This window comes from Heteronotia binoei, chromosome 1 (assembly GCF_032191835.1).
Source record: "Heteronotia binoei isolate CCM8104 ecotype False Entrance Well chromosome 1, APGP_CSIRO_Hbin_v1, whole genome shotgun sequence".
Taxonomy (NCBI): domain Eukaryota; kingdom Metazoa; phylum Chordata; class Lepidosauria; order Squamata; family Gekkonidae; genus Heteronotia; species Heteronotia binoei.
In genome coordinates this window covers 240664989-240687164 of record NC_083223.1, presented here as the reverse complement: position 1 = coordinate 240687164, position 22176 = coordinate 240664989, and the positions used below count along the sequence as shown (strand labels likewise).

The window sequence follows — 22176 nt, the reverse complement described above, 5'->3', positions numbered from 1 at the left end:
AAATTTAACAGGTGGTGTACTGCAAAGTTCTTCTGGGTATACCTAGGTGTAGGGTATTGCCTTAGTATTGCAAGGTTTTCTGCAAACTGCATTGCATGACAAAGAGATACTCTGTACCCTTCCCTCCCAAAACCCCTTTCAGGGATGACTAGACCCTGCAGAGTTGGTGCTTGAAGGCAGGTTTGGCTCCCTGATGCAATGACGACACAACTGCAAATCTTGATTTTACCCCATTGATGGAATTGGCAAACTTTCCCTTTATACTTGAGCAAGTAATGAATCCCATACAATTTTCATAGGTTTATTGTTAGCATCATCATCATCTACAGCCAACTTTTCAATACACACATGTCTTCAAGGCAGGTTGAATACATTGCTCATCACAGAAGATGATGATGAAGAAACAGAAGAAGAAGAAAAGAAAAAGAAGAGTTGGATTTATATCCCGCCTTTCACTCAGAGTCTCAGAGTGGTTTACAATCCCCTTCTCTTCCTCTCCCTGCAACAGACACCTTGTGAGGTAGATGGGGCAGAGAGATCTCTGAGAGAACTGTGTTGGATCCAAGGTCACCCAGCTGGCTTCATGTGGAGGAGTGGGGAATCAGACCCAGTTCTCCAGATTAGAATCCACCTCTCTCAACCACTACACCAAACTGGCTCTCTGAAGAGATGGTGACCAAGCAGAGATCAACCAATGTACAGTTAATGACACTCAGGGCTTCTTTTGTAGCAGGAATTCCTTTGCATATTAGGCCACATCCCCCTGATGTAGCTAGTCCTCTTGGAGCTTACAATAGGCCTTGTACTAAGAGCACTGTAAGCTCTTGGAGAATTGGCTACATCGGGGTGTGTTCTAATATGCAAAGGAGTTCCTGCTATAAAAAAAGCCCTGAACACTAAATCCTAGGCAGGAACTGGCCAATCAGAGCAGATTTCTGATGAATTAGTGGTGCCCATTCCTAGCTGTTTGTTGTAGAGTGGACAGGAAAGCCTTGTCCTTTGAGAACTTCTCAGTTCAGCTGAGCTTTTACTGGATCATGGAGACAAAGGCAACTGGCAGAGGAGATCGTGAAAAAAGGGCCAAGGTCAAGTATCTCTCTTCTTCAAGCAGCATTTTGCTTTGTGGCGACACACTCCATCCAATAATACACCAGATGGGCAGGTCTTGTAGGATTGCACCATGCAAAATCCACCCATGGAGGCACAAGTGAGCAGATGACTGTCCCCTGCAAGAACACAATATCAGAAAATTTCTGCTTTGCTCATTATACTCTGCACCCTGTACTGTGCTCAGTACATTTTCCCCTGTACTGTGGACATCAAGGAGAGAACTCAAGCAGAGAACTCCTTATTCTCCCCCGTGTTACCCTCACAAAAACAATCCTGTGGCAGGAAAGGCAAGAGAGTATGAATGGCCCAAGGTTACTCTGCTAGTTTCATGTCAGACAGGAGACTGGAATCCATACAGATACCAGTCCTGTGCCCTGACCACTATATGACATTGTCTGCATTCCCAGCTGTGGCTAAAACTTGGGTCAAAATGATTTTGTAGTAAGGTTGAGGACTCTCTAACCAATTTTTCCACAAGTACCTGGAGGGTGATGGTGAATGTCCAGGAATGGAAATAATCCTAGGCCAGAAAATTCTTCCCTTGCCATTATCTTTCCAAGAAGATGGCTGCCACTCCAACTCGTCTTAGCCCCATTTTGTTGCCTGTGTTGGATCAACATCCCATCCCACAGTCCTGACACTGCCACTTTTTGAAAAAGCGAAGCAGCACCCAGCAACTTGCTTTTTCATCTCATGCATTGTTTGATCCAGCTCCTGGTTTTCTTGTGGTGAGCGGAAAGTCCCCCCTCACCCCCAATACTATGATTCTCTGTAGGACACTTCCCTTCTTTTAGTTGGCTTCAAGTTTTGCCCAGAAAAGGGCCTGGAATCAAAATCTGAACAATGGTAAGTGTGAGAACCAATGTATGACTTTAATAAGATGCATGCACCTAATCTGTTTAACATCCCTACCCAAATTTTCCTTTTGTAATTAACTATGAAAAATAAAATTCTAACTTCTACCCTAAGGAAAGCAATCTGTTGAGATTGGCAGCATTTTGAGCATCTGTAGGAGGAAGCAAATTGAGCAACTTGAACAATATGAACCAACAGTGACCATAGGAAAGGCTGACACTTCCTACTTTGCAGGCACCAAAGGTCACAAATAATAATAATAAACAAAATTTTGCAGCCACAGCCAACACACAGCAAGTGTGTGACATGCTACTCAAATCAGACTTCAGCAAGACAAGAAGATTTGAGTATCAGTCCACATGTAATTGTTCAAAACAGCACGCTTACAGGCCAAACATATTTGGTGCAAAGTTTTCAGCATTCTGACTTATCTTTAATACAGCTTCATATAAAGCTTGTTTACCACAGTTCAGCCTTGAGGTTACTTTAACATAAATCAGCAGAGTCCAAGAGAGGAGACAACTCATGAGCAAGTGTGACTGGGGAAAAGCTCCCATTTTGCCTTGGCCATGAATTCTCCAGAAAGTCCTGGGCAAGCTGTCCCCCCCCCCCCCCCCCGCTGAGTGCCTTCAAAGCACTATACAAATGCAAAATATTATTAATAATTTGTTTGTTTCTAGCCAGAAGAAGCAGGTTGCTTTACCAGACAACAACACTCTGCCTTTTGCCCACTGGGGATCTTATTTCCACCACCCACTTGGCTTCTCGGATTGTATTATATGCTGCCCACATACTTTTAGACCTATCTTCATAGCCTTAAGCCTATTTTGGAAAAAGAACCTGAGCTTCTCAGGAAGCTGCTCTTGCCACCTAGTACAATATTTCATGTTTCTTACTGCGCTTTCATGGCGTTGCAGATCATACTCAGGAATGTTTATATAAACCACCAGTTTAGGGACTAAATTAACTGATGGGGTATTTTCAGTAGGACATTTGTAATGTCAAGGCACCCCCGGGGTCACTCACCTGGAGCAGCCTGGAATAGGAAGAGGGTGACCAAAAGGAGACCATAAAGGATCTTCATGACAGATGCCCAGCTGGAATCACAGTATCGTTGCAAAGAAGAGCTCGCTGAGGTGCAAGGCGACTGGATAAAAACAGAAGCTCTATAAGAATGTCAGAATGTGTCATGCTATATGGCATAATATCCTTGCTTCAATCAGGAAGCAACCAGAAATTCTGGTTAATTATGCAATATAGGCAGTTGCTTTGCTAATTGCTTAAATGTAAATTATCAAATACCAGAAAGAATATTGTAGTGTCATTCTCTGAGGAAATTATGCCTTGGGACATAATTTTATTCCAAGATAATATCCGTCATTACATATGCCAGAATGTATCATCACACCCTTCTGGCCTATATGCTTTGTGTAGGCTATTTCACGCATTCATTTTTGTTAATAACAATTTTTAATCTCTCCAGAAGTCTTCTCTATTCCCAATACAGATCAAAGGCGCTTACACAAAACAATAAACTCTCCTTGGAATTGTTTAACATTTTGTTTCTGGACCACATTTGCTGTGTGCTGTGGCTCAGGGAAATAAAGGGAAAACTGAGAATGGAGCACAAATGAGCCTGAATTTCTCAGTATTCAACATTTCTCCCATTAGAAGATAGCCTGTGAAAATCTATTGTCATATCATGGTGAGAAAACACCTGTTTATAGATTATGGCCCTGAAGTGGCATAAAGGTACTGCCTTAACAGATTCAGCTGCTATAGCAACTGAGCAAAGTCATATGAATGCTTTTTAGTTATAGTGTAGATGAACTGAAGCATATCTACCCCCTAATTGAGACACACATTCAGCTCCATATGACATAGACATGGGAGAATGAAAAATCTCATAGGTCGTTTTCGCACTCACCTCCAGCCGGTGCGACCCCCTCTTCACCGCGCAGGATCTGCACGGATTTCGCACTAAATGCCGCGGAGCAGCCTTTTGCGCCGGAAACTCCGGGCGCAAAAGCCGCTCAAACGTAAATCGCCAAAAAGCAGTTTGGCGTTTGCGCGGCTTTTGCGACGGGAGTTTCCAGCGCAAAAGGCTGCTCCGCGGTATTTAGTGCGAAATCCGCGCAGATCCTGCGTGGTGAAGAGGGGGGTCGCGCTGGCTGGAGGTGAGTGCGAAAACGACCATAGAGAGTCCACCAGAGGCTCCTTCCATCAGCCTGGAACATTATTCTTTGCAAATATGGCAGAGCTTTAGCTCCTAGTCAACTATTCCCTGTTTTGGGCCCCACCTTATTGAACTGCCTATGTGATGAGGTCAGGAAGGTTTCCACTCTCCAGGCATTTTGCAAATGATGCACAGCTGAATTATTCAGGAGGGCAGTTTTGCAAAGGTACAAGGCCCAGAGTATAAGAAAATGATTTGGAAAGATGCTTTAATAAGGCGATGAGGACTGTTGGATTATACTACTCTGCATAGCATATATTATCTCCAAGTGTATGCTATCTTCTGCTATGTGATTTTTGCATTGTTTCACGTTAGGTTAATACTTATGCTTTGTTTCAGGTTTCTCTCTATTTCCTGTGTGTTTTCCGATCAGTAGTCCTAAACTGCAGTGGTTTTTGGGTAGCCCATCCTGTTGATTGTCTTGTCTTATGCTGTGTACTCTGCATCTTAGTGAGAAAGTCAGACTATAAATAAGGTAAATAAATAAAGCAGATAGAGGCAAATATGCTGAATTTAGACAAGATGGAAGTGACACAGATGGGAGGGAGAAATCGAAGGTGGGGATAAGAGCCCCTCCTACTGGAAAGGGTAAATGATGATATTAAGAGCTAAGGGGCCTTGATCCAGCCTCATTACTGGGGGAGCAGCTTGTTATGGTGGCAAGATCTGCCTTCTTTCATTTGCCTGTGATACACAAATTACTTCTTTTAAACTCTGCTGACCTGGCCACTTTTGGGTTGGGAAATGCCTAGAGAATTGGAGGTGCAGCCTGGGAAGTCAGGGTTTGGAGAGAGGGGAAATATCTCAGTGGGAAATGATGCCATAGAGTCCATCCTCCAAAGCAGCCATTTTCTCCAGGGGAGTTGATCTCTGTACTCTGGAGATTGGCTGCAATTCCAGAAGACTTCTGTTGTAAAAAGAAAAGTCTGGTCTTCCACAGGCTTGTGCCTCGGGAACCAGTCTTTGTCTGGTTCTATCAGCTGGATGGGACTAGCCAAATACTGGGTCTTGGTGGGAAAAGGAAGAAGACACAAGCTTGCACTAAATTCTGTTTTATTAATCCTTAAACCAAGTAACAAAGAAGCTCAAAATATTTATAATTAAGTAGTGTACGCAAATAACACAAATATGAAGACAGATTAGGGTCCCCAACCTTTTGCTGTGGAAAGGGGTTTCCCCAGTCCCCAAACCTGCTGGCAAAGGATTGATCCCTGAAGAGTTCCAATGGCACCTGATGTGCCTGGCATGGTGACATCACCTGGAAGTGTGGCAATAGCACTGGGCACGTTTTGTGGGGATGCTTTATTATTTATTTATTTATTCAATGTGTATCTCGCCATTCCCGCTGAAGTAGGCTCAGGGCAGCTCACATTAAGAGGTAATGAGACCAATATTAATAGACAAAAGATAAAAATTCAAATACATCATAAATAAAACATATAAAACAGTTAGATAAAACTGTGGTAGGTGTTATTAAATCAGATATATTGATGTATTAAAGATGGCAGATACGACCAATTCCATTGATGGTTAGATTTTTTTTAATTCAAGTATTTCTGCTAGATGTTGTATAAGAGAAGGATCCCCAGTCACCATAGGCACCATAGAGTTTTATACCAAAATGCTAGAATGTCCCCATGCAAAGTGCCCGGCACAATTATGTCACTTCTGGGCAATGTCATCACTTTGCGTGCACAAAAGAAGTCCCCTTGCCAGCAGCCAGGTAGGACCTGGCAACCCTAAGAGAGATCTCTCGGCTGTCAGCCAGGGAACTCAAAAGGAGCAGTCTGATGGCAGCCCCAAATTCCCCAAATCACTAATATTTATACCCTCACATCCCTAAGTGTCACCTAGATAAGTGTCAAAGAAATATGCAACAAGAAGCTGACCCTTCCCCTTAATAGCACCATGAATTTTAACCAGCCCTAGGTTATCTAGCAGGTCAAAAGGCTTTAGGAGACATACATGAAATTAATCTATAAAAGTTTTGTCTTTGAGATGGCTCAGTTGTCTTGAAGAATGTAAACTGCATGAAAGATAAAGTTCATCAGCCAGGTACAGTGTCTTTAAAAAAAAAAAGCAATAGTTGGGCTGCAATGCTTCACGGGCTAGAGGCAAAGCACCCTTTTGTTAACATTCTGTTCAGTATGCCACATGCACAAATGTCAAAGGATCCCTAAAACCAAATTCTGCCACAATCTCCAAGTCTTGCATGGAAACTGGCAATCCTACTGGCCCCAGACATCTGCAACCTCTCTCCTGAATGATTGTGCTATATGTGGGGCTGTTCTTGAGAGCAACTTGGAACCTTCAGATAGTGCAACATGTGTCAATGTAACCCCCAGGAACAGACTGGCTAAGACAAGCAGGGGCAGACTCTGGGAACAGAGGCTAGTGGGGACACGAAGTCTGTGTGTTGCGGAGCTGGATCTGAGTTCTTAGCACCTTAAAAACAGTGACTGGAAAATTACATATACAAAAACTTAATTGGTAGTGGGAGGGGGGGTTAAATCCAATATAGCTGGTATTATTGTTTAATACCAGCTATATATTTATATTGTTTTTCCAGGGCCTCGTCTTTCAAGCTGCAAATTGTAGCCTTGTTTCTGGGCTGCCCAATTAGTTGGAACTGAATTTCTTTTGCATGAGAATGGCATTCAGTGCTCTGGAGAGTTTGGAATTGGCTCACCAGCAAGGATTATGCAAGCAAGAATCAGTTGTTTACTGGAACAACTTTGTGTTATAAGTTTCTGTACATTGGGACAATCTATGTGTTTAGCAGCATAAGTCTTTATTGTTCTGTATACCAGAAGGCTTTGTGTTAAAGAAATGTGTTTAAAATTCATTTGCCCTGGAATTCTGTTCCTGATCTAACTCTGCAGAATGCACAGGTTATTTATGACCACATACTAATAAGAGACTTGTTGTGCAAGCACATTCTTACCTTCACGTTCTGGAATCCAAAAACCTGCCTCTCCTGTATGCGTCCACTTTGCTGGAGTACGCTGCTAGTTGCTGTCAGATTTCACTGACTCCGGAGAGAGCTCAGTTTTTTTTTTTATAGCAGTAACACCAACATTGTGTCCAAAGTGGCCTGACATGTTCCTTCTCTTTTAAGATTTTGGCAAGCTTGAAAAGCTGTGTGTGTGTGTGTTTTTTTTTTTAAATAAGGCCTTTGGCTGAATATAAAATGTATCCCAGAATTCTCTGACTGAAATGTCCTTAATTGTGTCTTGACAGGGTTTTTTTAATCTTGTTATTCCAGTACAGCTGTTTCTTTGATCTGTTTTAAATTTGCTTTTATGGGTGATCAGTATTTTAACATTTTCACCAGGGGAATGGATCTCTGTAGTCTGGAGATTAGTTGTAATTGCAGGAGGTTTCCAGTTCCCAGCTGGGGTTTGGCAGCCCTAGAGCTGACAGAGCTCCACCATCATGGGCAGAACTTCTGTCACACTTTTCAGATCCCCTTGAACTCAGATCTGGTGCATATATTCATTGCAGTGTCAATTCCTGCCTTTGCATGTGTGAATGAGCCACCAGAGATCAAACCACGTGAACAACATTCACTTCATTTTACATACTAAAGGCCATGCAATCAGTTCATACATCCTCCTGTCGGAGACCACGTCTTGAGTGTCAAGAAAATACACCACAGGATATCAACAAAAGGTCAGCTTGTCTGGGAAGAAGGACCTGTGTTTATTCTTACTGGGGCTCAAGCTAGTCTTGTGGAGATATTTGACTGGGAAAACTGTGTGTAGATGGAAGGCATTAAAACCCATTCCTCCAGTGCTAGGGCTCCAGTCCATATTGTCTCCCTTCCTAATAGCTAAATTATACATTGGAGATCCAGGGTTTTTTTTGAGCAGGGATGTGGTTTCGGGTGGGTTGTTGTCAGGGAGTGTGACCTAATATGCAAATGAGTTCCTGCTGGGCCTTTTCATTTTAACCCCCCCCCCTGCAGAGATCCATCCAATCATTAATTGTCAACATCACATGTAGATCAGCCCTGAGACAACACAAATGCCAACAAGGCATGATTCATTGCTATGATGAATGGGTGGTGGTGGTTGCCATGGAAGCTATGGGTGTCAACAGGGATTTCTACATCAGCTTTGCATTCTACTGATATTGCTTTGCTTCCTACTTTGTTGCTGCCATTCAGTTGCCTCTATATTTTACTCTCCGAATGCTGACCCCACTGTGACCCATAGACAAAACAGGTTAAATTTTAAGGTGCCATATTACCTTATTTGTTAGGATAATGGAGTGAAACTGGTATAAACAAGTTTTAACAGGAAAGATTAGGGAACTGAGGGAAGGATCAGGGATAAGGTACAGAAAATAAAAGAATAGATTACATTTATTACTACATCAAGAAAGAAAAAAAAGTATAATTCATTATACCTGCAGGTATCCAAAAGTAGTACATATTACCTTTAAAGTCTACAAACTTTTTGATATACTATAAAATCCTACTATTTAGTGGGAAATTCCAGATTTTTATCTGTCATATCTGTGTTCATACAAAACCACATCTATATATTTTTAATTACACCAAACAGCAAAGGAAGAAGAAAAAGAAAAGAGAAAAGTTCAAATTCTGGTCTTCAATACTATCTTATTAGGCAAGAAGCTCCTGTATATTACAGCAGCTGTATATTGGCAACATTTCTATTTAAGTTACAAAGGAGTCGCAAGGTTAACAAAACTAAACCAGCTTCTCATTAACCATGAAAGGCCTTTGAATTAAATGGGTAGTTATAATGCTCATGTCTTATTAGCAAATGTTGATAACTTTAGCAACCTACTTGAAAAACTAGCTCTAACAAGCAAAAAGGGTGGATTTTCTAAGAGAAAAAAAATAAACAAGGAAGAAGAGTTTTTACAGCACTCATCTCCAACAACAAAGAACAGGTCAAGAACTCACCCTCCCTAATTCCCAGAACTTTATAATAAACTGAGAAAAGAACCCTTGATCTATAAGGAGAATTCATCTCACTTCCATCAAGCTGCACTCCTAACTTTTCTGGAATAAGAAAGAAAGAAAGAAAGAAAGAAAGAAAGAAAGAAAGAAAGAAAGAAAGAAAGAAAGAAAGAAAGAAAGAAAAAGTTCTCAGTGGATTATTTTATTAGCGGACATCTCAATACATAATGATAAACGAAAGGGACACTCCTCATCTACCATTCTAAAAAAGGGCAAAAATAATTAAGGTACGTCCGCAGTTTCTTTATATTTCCTTTCATATGCCTTCTTATATGTGTGTGCATACCTATATATGTATGTATATAACTAATTCTAACTACAATAGTTCAAATTCTAATTAAACAGCTTAATTTTTTAGGCTTATCTTAGCGTGTATTTAAATTTTAAGAGATTTTGCAAGCAGTCATTAAAACCCCTCATTTTTAACAATAATTTTTTTAACTTCATTATAGTTTTGAGATTTGCAAAAAATCACAGCAAGCCAAAACAAGCTACCCATTCAATTTTTTTAAAAAATATTAAATAGTCCTGCTTTAGATTTGAAGAACATATGAACATATGAAGCTGCCTTATACTGAATCAGACCCTCAGTTCATCAAAGTCAGTATTGTCTACTCAGACTGGCAGCAGCTCTCCAGGGTCTCAAGCTGAGGTTTTTCACTCCTATTTGAATCTCTCAAAAAAAACCCCAACAGTTTCAAAATTAAATCCCAAAATATTATGCCCATTAAAAAATGATCTTATAGTCTCTCCCTTTTAATTCATATAAAAATGTAAATCCCCTAATTAAAAAATCAGAATATCCATTCCAAGATATTATGTCAGATCCATAATATCAACCCACTGCATAGTAAAAAATTATAATTTCTTCTTAAAACTTTTCCAAGATCTAATCATTGTTGGACTTGTCATGGGACTGCAGATTGTAGATCTAATCCTTGTTGGGTTTGTCATGAGACTATAGATTGCATCAACCGTTTTTTCCCCTTCATTGCTAAACATTTTTATGAAAAGTTTTCGAGCCGGGTTGAAGTTACTCCCCCCTTCATTTGTCTCAGTGAACTGTAGAATCCTTTTCTCTTGCATATTTTCTGCATCCATTTTAAGATCAGGCAGCACCGGCTCAAGCCATTGTCTTTCCACTTTCCCCCGCTTCTGAGGCAGATTTTGTGCTCTTTGATAACACTGGTCTTACATGTTTTTCATATTTTCACATTTTCCCAGTTTTCCCATTTGCTCCTTAACCAATTCTGCTAAAAGACCAATTCCTTGCCTTATGGAAAGAATTGTAACCATAAAATCTCTTGAATGTTTAATCTCTGTTTGGTGAATCATTTTCCTTGCAGTTATAATCAGTATGATAGTAGAAATCAGAAAGTAGGTTCAAAGTGCCAGGTTAAAAATCCAGAAATCTAATTCTTCTCATATAAAGTCTCCTTCCACCTTTGATCAAGCTTTAGTATTTTGGTAGTCCAATTATCGCTTATTTAATTTTCAACCAGATCTGCCCACAACTATATACTCAGTCCAATACCTTTTACTTGAAATAAAGACCGTTGTTATAAGCTTGTTCTTTTAATTTTAGAAGCCTTTCTTGTGTGTGTGGGGGGGTGTCTTTTAGCCTCCTCCCCCTTTTTTAAACAGATTTGGTTTATAATAGGACTTTAGCTGATAGTTTGTATTCCCAAATAAACTTACTTGCAAGGTATAGTTCGTTAGTTGAAGTAGAAAGATGACTAGAAAGAAATATTTTGTTACTGGTGGACACAGCTAGTGCCATGCAAAACAGCGACTGACACAGTGAGGCTTCAGGATAGACAAAGAACCAGGCTTTGCCTGCCGACGAAATCCGTGGGAATGTCGCATCCCATGCTATCAGGGCTCCCCCTCCAGGCTCCAGGGGTCCCTTCGGGTATCTGAATGTCCAGACACCCTTCGATCTGCTCAATTCGGGGAGTTTGCAAGAGGTGCGAATCCCCCGCCTTGCTGAGCCAAAGCCGGAACCTAAATCCTAATGGAGTGAAACTGATGGGGTCCATGTAGTCTAATGCATAGAGGCCTCATGGTATGTAGAGGGTGAGGAAGACTGCTATTTTCCCAGGAGCTCCTTGGGGTAGAAAACTATAGGTCTGTATAATTTTATGTTAACAGTTCATATTCTTTAAGTACAGATGCATATGCTTAAAGAATATGAACTGGCTGCTGCTAGGAATCAGTTTGACTTGCAGTGCTACACTCTACACTCTGAAGTCAGGAAAACCTGCAAGACAAGTTAAGAAGTTTCATCTGGGTAACTTATGCAGTAATAATTTTGCTTGCTTTACTTGATGTGCTAACAACTCATAAACTCTTAGAAAGTAAATTACTATGCAGTTCCAGTTAATGTTAAATGTATGATTGTCAGGTTATTTATTTGTTTGTCCATTTATTTGCCAGTCAGTCACCAGGCTCAATTTACAGTATTAGCTATCCCATGGGCCCTCATGACTGCAGTATTAGCTATGCCATGGAACCTCATGTCTGCAAGGTCAGCTCTCCCTCTGTGCTCTGCCACAATAGATTCGCTCAGTGGAGCAGGGTCTTCTGCAGATGCCAACTTGCAAATAAGCAGAACCAACCACTGTTCTTACCCATTGTGCCTCTTCCATTGTGGCTTCCACGCTGCGGAATGGGCTGCGTGAAGTCAGGAAGGTTCCCACTCTCATGGCTTTCCACAAACTTTGCAAAACTGAATTATTCCACAAGGTTTTTTCTACACAAGCAATAGACTTGCACTGAATTAAATGATTCATAGAGTTACTTATAACAACTCTTTGGGAATGTTTACTATACCATAGCTTGCTCAAACTAGGATGCTTCTATGGAATTTTGCACCATTTAATGTGCCATGTTAATACTTTTGGTTTGCCTCAGTTCTGTTTTTAGACTTCTGGATGGTTCTACAACCCTAATCATATTGCATTGCTTTTAATTAATGTCCCATCCGTTAATTGCATTGACTCTCTCTGGGTAAACTCCCTTGAGAGTCCAAGTGAGAAAGGCAGAGTATAAACAATGTAGCTAAATATTTACTTCATTTATACCCCACCTTTCTCCCTGAAAGGAACCCAAAGTAGCTTATGTATCATCACAAGAGCCCTATGAGGTAGGTTAGTCTAAGAGTATGCGATTGGCTCAAGGTCACCCAGCCAGCTCCATTGTGGCTCTGCACTGTGGAATGGGCTGCCTGAGGAAGTCAGGAAGGCCCCCACTCTCATGGCTTTCCACAAACTATGCAAAATGTATTTCAGAGGGCTTTTTCTATGGCATCATAGAGTTTTACTGTGATTTCTAGAGTGTCCCCAGTTCATCATCCCTGGTATGATGATGTCACTTCTGGGAAAGTGACATCCGGCAAAGTGACATCCGGCAAAGACAGAGGTTCTCTGTGTGGGTCGCGGTGCTCCAGGAGGGGAAATATCCCTCCCGACCTTCGACAGTGTGCAGCTAAAGGCGGCGCAGCGGGTGAAGAGTCTGGGTGTCCTGCTGGAGCCTTCATTATCAATGGAGGCCCAGATAACAGCCACTGCCAAGTCAGCATTCTTCCATCTGAGGCGGGCGAAGCAGTTGGCCCCTTTCCTGGAGCGTCGGGACCTAGCGACGGTGATCCATGCGACGGTCACCTCACGACTGGACTACTGTAACGCCCTCTACATGGGGCTGCCTCTGTGCCGGACCCGGAAACTACAACTAGTGCAGAACGCGGCGGCCAGGCTGCTGCTTGGTCTCCCAAGATGGGAACATGTATGGCCGGGGCTACGCGAACTGCACTGGTTGCCGATTGTATACCGGGTCCAGTACAAAGTGCTGGTTATTACCTTTAAAGCCCTATATGGTCGAGGACCGGCCTACCTGAAGGACCGCCTCTCCCCGTACGAGCCCCAGAGAGCACTGAGGTCAGTAGGAAAAAACAGACTGACTACCCCTGGGCCAAGAGAAGTTAAACTACAGAACACCCGCTCACGGGCCTTCTCGGCTGCGGCCCCATATCTCTGGAACCAACTCCCAGAGGAGGTGCGGGCCCTGCGGAACCTTGATCAGTTCTGCAGGGCCTGCAAGACCACTCTTTTTAAATTAGCTTTTATGAACAGCTGAAGTACATTTTACAACGAAGAAAATCCGCCATTAGCACTAACTAGAATAGCGTCAATAATAATGTTATAGTTTGTTTTAATTAATGTTCTACTGGTTTTTAAGGTTATATTAATGCTTAATTTAATGTTCTTAATGTAATTGTTTTATTAATGCACCATTGGTTACTATGTTGTTTATTAATGTTTTATTTATTAATGTACCATTGGTCACTGTGTTGTTAGCCGCCCTGAGCCTGCTTCGGCGGGGGAGGGCGGGGTACAAATAAAATTTATTATTATTATTATTATTATTATTATTATGTCATGTGGCAACAGGGCTCTTCAGAGTGGGGATCCCCCTGGCAGCTTGTTTCCTACCAGTGGGTTGGGGCTGACCAGACCAGATCCCCCACCCCTGGTGGGAGCTTGGCAACCCCAATTTGATGGTGTGCTCTCTGCCAAGCTCTGGACTTCAAACAAAAAATAAATGGACCATGGTATAGAGTATGAAGCTATGATGGACTGAAAGCAGTTTGCCTAGGTGAGCGTGATTAACTGAGCCAATTCCATGGAGATGAATGTATCCAGTGGAAGGAGGCTAGCAGAGGTGGGAAATATCTCCTCACAGGGTTACTTCAATGGGAGTTCTACTGGAGACAGGTGCTAAGGACAGACTGTCAGTTTAGTTCCTGAGATAGGGCTGGAAATTAGAGTTTTTGTCTGAGAGAGAGTTCATTTATGTGAAGGGGCAAATCAAAGGCTCTTTCTGAGGGAAAACACTCTGATTTGTGGCACATTGTGTCTCATAGCAGAGGAAAACTTGGAGGCTCTGCTGAGGAGTCCTGTCAGTGCTAAAGGACAGACTCCTGGTTCAAATAAAGAACACAAACACACTGGGGGAGAGGCTAAGGTTCTTATGACTGTGAAGAAATCCCAGAAGTCAGACAGGAATGCTACCTGTGTGGGACATAACACAAGGAACTGAGGTGCTGGTGCGATAGCACTCAAGGGTGTTAGTTCCTAAGTATTACTCAATGTCTGGAGTGTACCTGTGTGGTAGTGGAGAATGTCTGTGTAGGGATAAATTCTGTCACAAGTCCAGACAGTCCTCTGAGTGAATGACAAAGAGTGTGTGGATTTTATATATTTAAAAAGCCTGATACACTTTATAATCTTTCTCTAAACCAGAGTGTTTTCCAGAGCTAAAGAAACAGTGCTTGTTTATTGGTTTGTTTTATAATAGCAGCCTGTCTGTTGTTTATATTACTTTAGAAAACAACTGTGTACAAAGCACACAATAAAAATATGTGTATATACAAAGTAATTCTTATTTGTCTCTGTTGAACATATATGAACATATGAAGCAGCCTTATACTGAATCAGACCCTTGGTCCATCAAAGTCAGTATTGTCTTCTCAGACTGGCAGCAGCTCTCCAGGGTCTCAAGCTGAGGTTTTTCACACCTATTTGCCTGGACCCTTTTTTGGAGATGCCAGGGATTGAACCTGGGACCTTCTGCTTCCCAAGCAGATGCTCTACCACTGAGCCACTGTCCCTCCCCCTGTTTGTTTCCAACAATACCAAATACACAGTATACCAAAACATTTCTCAAAAGGAAAGGATCCACAGTGTTTCAAGTCCAGAGAATATCCAGACCTTCTCACTTCTTGTTCAATCCTGTGTGGCATCCAAATTCCTTACAAATTCTGGCTCCAAAGGTGATGTTCCCTTTATGTGCCTGTCAACTTGGATCACGTTTCGCATAAAATGTTTCCTTGAAGAGCCAATCTGTTGTATAAAGTGTAACACCTAGTAAACAAAAAAATCTACAAAATGTATAAAAATATAACAGATACAACACAATGTCTCTTTTAGACGTCAACTAAGACTATGTGATCAAATTTCGAATAGGCACTAGCTCAATACCATATAATTGCACCAATTCCTTGTATCAGAAGTTACCTGTATATCAGCAAAATCAACTTAATAACCAAAATGGGAATCTGGTAATCTCCCGTTTCAGTCTCCAATCCAGTCTTCTTCAAATCTTGGGCTTGGGTCAGTTAACAATAGGTCTACAAGAAACCATATAACATATCATGCCAAACTTCAAAGCCAAAACATTGTTTGCAAATGAACAGAAAATAATATAACATGACTTAGCACAGCCTATGTAATGTTGTAGGCATAAGCACAATTACAGAGACCAAATTCCATCACCGAGTCACATGTAGGTGCCCAATTCAGTGCCCCTAGAAGGCCACTGCCCTAGGCAATCACCTAGTTTGCCAAGTTGGCAGGGCCAGCCCTGAGTCTGCAGTACAAAGATACACAAATGTCATAAGCATTCAAACCAGAATAGTAGTCAAAGAATGGAACACCTCCACAACCAATAAAGTATTCACCCAAACCACAAGAAACTTCCAAACAGAATCTCCTATCAAACTCGATCAATGACTGGTGAGCCTGAAACTATTCCCAAATATTGGCAAATGATTAAAAGTGAATAGAGGAGGGTGAACTTAAAACTATTTGTACTGATTTGAAGTGTTAAGTATGTTTCTTTAAATGTTTGGTAAGTTGCAGAAGAACAAGGGGGGGGGAACAGGGGGATGAGTGAGTGAGGTGATTGATTGGTGACTGAAGGAGTGTATGGGTGGAGCCAAGTGTGGCTGTTTCTACACTTGACAAAAGATCTCCTCTCAGTGTGCATTTAAAATGTTCATCTGTATTGCATACCATTGTCACTTCTGTCTTGCTTTGCATTATCTTAAGTCATCTACACTCATTTTCTTGAATTGGCACTGAAAGCGGTGTCACCCTGGAGTAGCTCCTCATTTTACCACAGTACTTTTGAACAGGAGTTTTCTGCAGGCGGATTCAATGCTCATAAAATCAGAATCAACCCTGAGTGTAGAAATAGCCTATGTGTGTGTAGAGAGAGAAGGCAGAAGTCAGTCAGTCAGCAGTTAACAGTCAGTTGAGGTCAGTCAGCAGTTTACAGAGCCTGAGAAGCAGTCTTATTAGAATCTCATATTAGTGCTGTGAAAAACATTAAGATTCTAGGGAAGAAAATAGTAATACTTAATAGAGGACATATCAGTGGCTAAAGAAAGAGTCAAAACCTAATATAATCAAAGAATTATAAGAGTGTGAAAGACAGAAGCTAACAGAATCCTGAGTTAAGAACAGAAAGATTAAACTGAGTTAAATAAGATTAAGCTAGTCAAAGTACATTCTGAAGAGGAAGGAAGATTTGAGAGTAAGGACTATTTCTGAAGTGAAAGAGCATGATACCTCAGTCAGAAGTCATTATTTTATACTGTTTTATTCACTGAAGAGTTAAGCTACAAACATCTTGAAACAAATATGCTTCTTGTACAAATACAGTTTTGTTTCATTTTATTGTTAATCTGGAGTCCTATGCTGTAAAAATATAAATCTCATCCTCAGAACCACATAATACAGCAAAGGAGCCTTAGAGATTGGGAGCAATTCTGTGGGATAGGTCAGTTAATAAGATTGGAATTAAATTCCTGATGGCAGAGAGAGAAATATCTTTATTGGGTCTTGTATGCATTCCAATGTAGAGTCTGTCACATGGGCAGATTACTATGTATACCACATTGTGAGAATTGCAGGTAGTTAAACTGGTGAGTTTAATATGACACGAACTACTAGGATGAAGAAACTCCTTGACCTGTAATGCTAAAGCACAGATTAAACTGCAGAAAATGTTCCAGAGGATCTCTGTTTTGTAGTTCTTTATAAATATCAATATGAGGATGATAGTTAGGTCTATCTTGTGTTTCCAGCTGATCCCAGGGAGCCTACAGAAACCCTGAGCCCCTACCTAAAGGCAGTTTTGGAATGGATGAGGGCTGATAAAGCTTAATCCTGAAAAGATGGAAATGCAATTAGTGGATGGAAGGTCTGACCCAGGATTTAAGGTGTCACTCATTTTTGATGGAGTTACACTCTCCTTGAAGGAACAGGTCTGAAAGTCTGGGGTGCTCTTTAACCCAGGCCCACCAATAAATAAGCAGAAGACAGAAGGCAGATATGTCCAGAAGTGCCTTTTAACTTTTGCATTTGGATAGTTAGTTGCGGTGTTTCCTGAGCAGAAAAGATCTGGCCATTGTAGTGCATGCCTTATTTTTATGTAGACTAGATTACTGCAGTGTGCTGCATGTGGGGCTGCCCTTGGAAAGTGTGCTGAAACTTCCATTAGTGAAGAATGCTGCAGCCAGGATACTGACTGGAGTAGGTCATAGGAATGATATCACTCTAGTCTTGGCCTGTCTACATTGGCTTTCTATTTGTTTCCATGGACAATTCAAGATGCTTGTGTTGACCTTTAAAGATCTACGTGGCTTGGGACCAACATAACTGAAGGATCTATAAGGGGATCCTGCTGAGCATCTTAGCGCAGGGCTTGGTGGCAGAGCATTTCCTTGGCATGCAGAAAGTCCCAGGTTCATTCCTCAGCATCTTCAGTTAAAAGAATCGGGCTGTATGTAAAAACCTCAGCCTAAAACCCAGTAGAGCTTCTGCCAGTCTTAGTAGACAATACTGACAATGGACCACTGGTCTGTTTCAGTAGAAGGTAGTTTCATGTGCCCATGTGTTCATGAGTCCCTTACAGCCCAATCCTAACCTCTGTGGCGGCCAGCCGTGGCGTAAATGCGGCGCCGTCAGTAGACTTCCTGAGGACTTCGGCATGCTGGAGCGTGGGGAGGAAAACCATCGTCATGGCAATTCCACTGGTGTTGGACTGGCGTAGACACATAAGAGAGGCGGAGGCAGCCAGAGGGGAAAGCCAGCCTACCTCCCCCAGATTGGCCAGTCCTGGTGCATGCGCCGTGGCTCATGACAGTCAGGGGTGGGCAGAGGCAGACCCGGAGAGGTTGATCGCCATTCCCAACCCATCCCCAGACAAAGAATAAAGCCAATGATGGGCAGACCATCAAAAGCAAAGGAGAGACATCCCACCAACACGGGGAGGGAACAGGTGTGAGGCTGGGCATGTGTGCACGAAAAGCCTGGCTTGGTGTCAAGGTGGGGGCGGGGGCAGGGAAGGGAAGGGGAAGTGCAAGCTGCACTGTTGGCCATTCCCGCAGCTGCCCCTGCCCACTGTCAGACTCATGCCAATGGCAAGCGGGCAAGGAGAGTCTTGTGCCCTCCCAACCAAACAGGAAAAACAACCACAACCAAACAGGAAAAACAAAGTGCAGGAGTCTGCAATCAGGGAAACCAGGCAAAATATGTGTATTGGAATGAGTAGACAGAGTTGTAGCATGCCACCATGTTCCTCAGAGAAGCCCTCCCCGGCAGGGGCACAGAGTTTCACCCTGACGCCCCTCGCCACTTGCAGAGAACCCCTCCCCCGATGGCAGCAGGACACAGAGTGCGAGGCACCAGCCAGGTGCCTATAGCATTGCCCCCCCCCCCGAAGTGTGCCATGGGACAAGGGGGGAAAAGACCCTCTGGCTCCCCTGTCCAGCCTCTCATGGAGGTGGCTCATAGTTCACCCCGCTCCCCAAGAAACAAGCAAGCCCGCCCTCCAAGACATTCCCCCCCTGAGCCCAAGGACAGAATGGCAGAGGGAAGGGGGAGGGACACACAGAAATGAGAGATAAAGGATGGCACAGCTCAGACTTTATTCTGCTGGAATGGAGTGCAATGGTATCCCGGTGCAACTTGGGCGGTCTTGATGGGGGCGGGGCTCCACTCAAAGTGGAGGGCAGGAACAGCTGACCAAGGGGGGGAGGGGGTTGGAGCCTCTGTGTTGAGTTCCCACATGCAAAACGGACACATAGATTGAGCATCTGCAGGAGGGGCAGCTGAAGCAGGGGGCAGTGTTTTGTCCGAGGACTCTCTTAAAGGGACAGCCTCTGCCCCACCTCCTCACAGGCATCAAATCAGCTGCCGCCCCCCCCTCCACCAGGGGTGGGAAGGAACGTGGCAGAGGACAGACCAAGGGAAGGGGCCTGGCAGCAGCAGGGGGGACCAGCAACTGCACTCCCACACCTGAGCCCACTTCCTGGTTCAACTGCCGGAGATGCTTGCACACCGTACAGCCTCAAGCGAGAGGAGAGGGAGGATGGTGGGGATGCACAGTTGAACTTACCCAGCCATGGGCAACAGTTCTCACATGCAGATTCTTCGGGAGCTGGGCCCTGTGGAGACCTGGAAACAAGAGCAGTTAGTAGCAGGGGAGAGACCTTGCTCTCCACCTCAAAAGTCAAAGATACGGTCAAAGCAAGCGCACATAGAAGAGCCTGTCACCAACCTGCCTGTCCCTCTCTCTAAGTCCTCATGGCAAGTAGCTCCCTGGCAGAGCCCCCTGACGCATGTGGCTGTCCCTAACAACTGAGTTGCGTGAGGCCAGAGTGGAAGTATTTCTAGGAGGGGGAAATGGCAATTGGGTGTTGGGGAGGGGGCTGGTTGACCCGGGGCGCGAGGGGATTAGTGCAGCAATTACACTGCTCCCTAAGGGATTTGTGAGCTTCCACGGTGGTGGGGACAACCTTTGTTTTCAGTCTCAACGAGTGCCTATGGGATACGCTGCTGTTTTCACAGATGTAACTTTATGCCTCTCGGGGGGGCATGTCATGGCCCGAACTCCTTAGGGAGCTGCCTAAACCTAGCCATACCCCTGACTCTGCCCCCTCTTGCCTTGGTGTGGTGTGCTCCACCTGACGTGCACCTCCACTTGGGCACAGCCCTCCAGTGCCTCAGGTTTTGGGCGGAGCTGCGCTCAGACAGCCCTACGACCACGTAAGTCCCCTTCCCTGGAGCGGATCTGGACTTATGTGGGTGCAAATGTGATTTCCGCCAATGTGGGGGAAGGTTGGTTCCCAAAGCACTTCCCCCCCCCTCCAAATAGGACTGTGCTCTTAAGAACCTACCCAACTGCTAAGATCATCTTCAGAGGCCCTGATTCAGATGGCCCACCTTTCAAAGATTAGGCAAGTGGCAACCTGGTAAAGGGGCTTTCTTAGTTGTGGCACTTAACACATGCAAGTGTATTTCAGCACTGGCTTAATTGTTTTAATAATATATTTTTGTTGGTTTTAGTGGCTTTCAAGATATGGCCCTTTCTTACACACCCAGGGAAATGCTGATTGCCACTTTGGGGTCAGTCAGGAATTTTTCTCCAGGTCAGTTTGGCAAGGGATCCTGGAGGTTTTTGCCATCTTCTGGGCATGGAGCAGGAGTCACTGGGGATGTATGTGTGTGGCGGAGGTATTTGTGAGGTTCCTGCAATGTGCAGGGCTTTGGACTAGATTACCCTGGAGGTCCCTTCCAACTCTATGATTCTATGATTTTATCATGTATATTTTTAATCTATTAGCTGCAATGGGGCCATGGCAGAAAGGTGGGATATAAGTTATGTAAATTAATAAATAAATAGTAAATCATGTTGATCCCTGATGCTGGCTGTGATTTTGACACCTCCATGAGAGAGTAAAAAAAGGCATTCATTTGTAACTTTTCCTTGGCTTTAGCATTACATCATGTAATTATTTACTCCCTGTCCTCCACCCATTTCCTTGTCAAGAATTTCCATGGAAAGAATTATATTCGCATCTCTATTTCTTATGCAGGCACGTGCATAAACACAAAAAGGCCACAAGGAAGGCACATACTGTGAACCTTGGCGACATCCCAGCAGCACCTTTCCATGTCCTCATTACATTGTGCAAGCAGGAAGCTGTTTCAGAGATGCTTCTGCCTGTCCTTCATACACTTCCTTGTCAATGCTGCAATGTATGCAAAGGAATTTTTAAAAGTCAGTAATTGAGGAGTTATAAATTGTGCATTCAGTTTCAAAGGCACAAACATACCTAAGTTTGGTGTAATTAGGAGCACAGACTCTAATCTGGGAGAACCAGGTTTGATTCCCTACTCCTCTATATGCACCAGCTGGATGACCTTGGGTCAGTCACAGTTCTCTCAGAGCTATATTCTTGAAGGCAGTTCTCAAATGAGTTCTCTCTGCCCTGCCTACCTCACAAGGTGTCTCTTGTGGGGAGAGGAAGGGAAATGAGATTGTAAGATGCTCTGAGACTCTGGGTGCTTTCAGACTAGAGATTTGGCCTGACCCAGGAATCCCTCCCACTCGATTCAAACAACCATGTTCACACAACCACATCTGCCCTTCGAGCCCAGCCTGTTCTCACCCAGTCCTCAGACATCTTCTACTCGCCTTAAAAAGCTACCTGGATTTTCCCACTAGCTTCCCCATGAATCAGCTGCAGGTCGCATAATCCCCTGCTGTCTTTAGGCCCCAGCATGACTCATGAGTGGAAGAGCTATGTGATCATGCCAGGCCATTTGCAGCACCTCCCAGTCCACCCCCCCCCCAGGAAGTCTCTCTGAGGTGCGCTTGTGCGCTTCCCTGGGTGAGCGCACACAAGGGGACTTGTAGAAAAACCTCCCTTTCAGTGGGCGTGGGTACTTGAGCCGAGCTAGCAGTCTGGAGAGGCAAGCATGGACTGCTGCCAGGATCCTGCCGCTTCAACAGGGGCTGTCTGATCCCTCTGAAACTGACATAACTGAAGTGGTTTTTTTCAGGACGAGATAATATCAGGTCAATTTCCCAGTGTGATATCACCCTCTGAGTGAAGGGCAGGGTATAAATCCAATCTCTTCTTCTAAAACTTCACTTCTGGCATTAATTTAGGTCAAGGCTGACATTAGGCCAGTAAATAAGAAATCAGCAATTGACTAGTCATGCACCACATTCCATGTGTGGACCTACTGTGTGGATCAAAAAAAATCTGCAAAATACGGCCACCCAGAACGCAAGATGAAATCTTACTGTCAACACAGGATGCAATTGAAGCAGAATGAAGGTGGACTTTAGC

At 43.4% G+C, this 22176-nt stretch overlaps 1 long non-coding RNA gene across 1 annotated transcript; it reads right to left on the bottom strand.

Annotated features, from left to right (window-relative positions):
- Positions 1-1069: 1069 nt before the first annotated feature.
- Positions 1070-7223, bottom strand: LOC132587560 (uncharacterized). The gene is made up of 3 exons (XR_009556455.1): positions 7146-7223; positions 2992-3112; positions 1070-1226 (listed from the first exon to the last, which is right to left on the bottom strand). It is a non-coding gene; the product is annotated as an uncharacterized LOC132587560 (long non-coding RNA).
- Positions 7224-22176: the final 14953 nt, after the last annotated feature.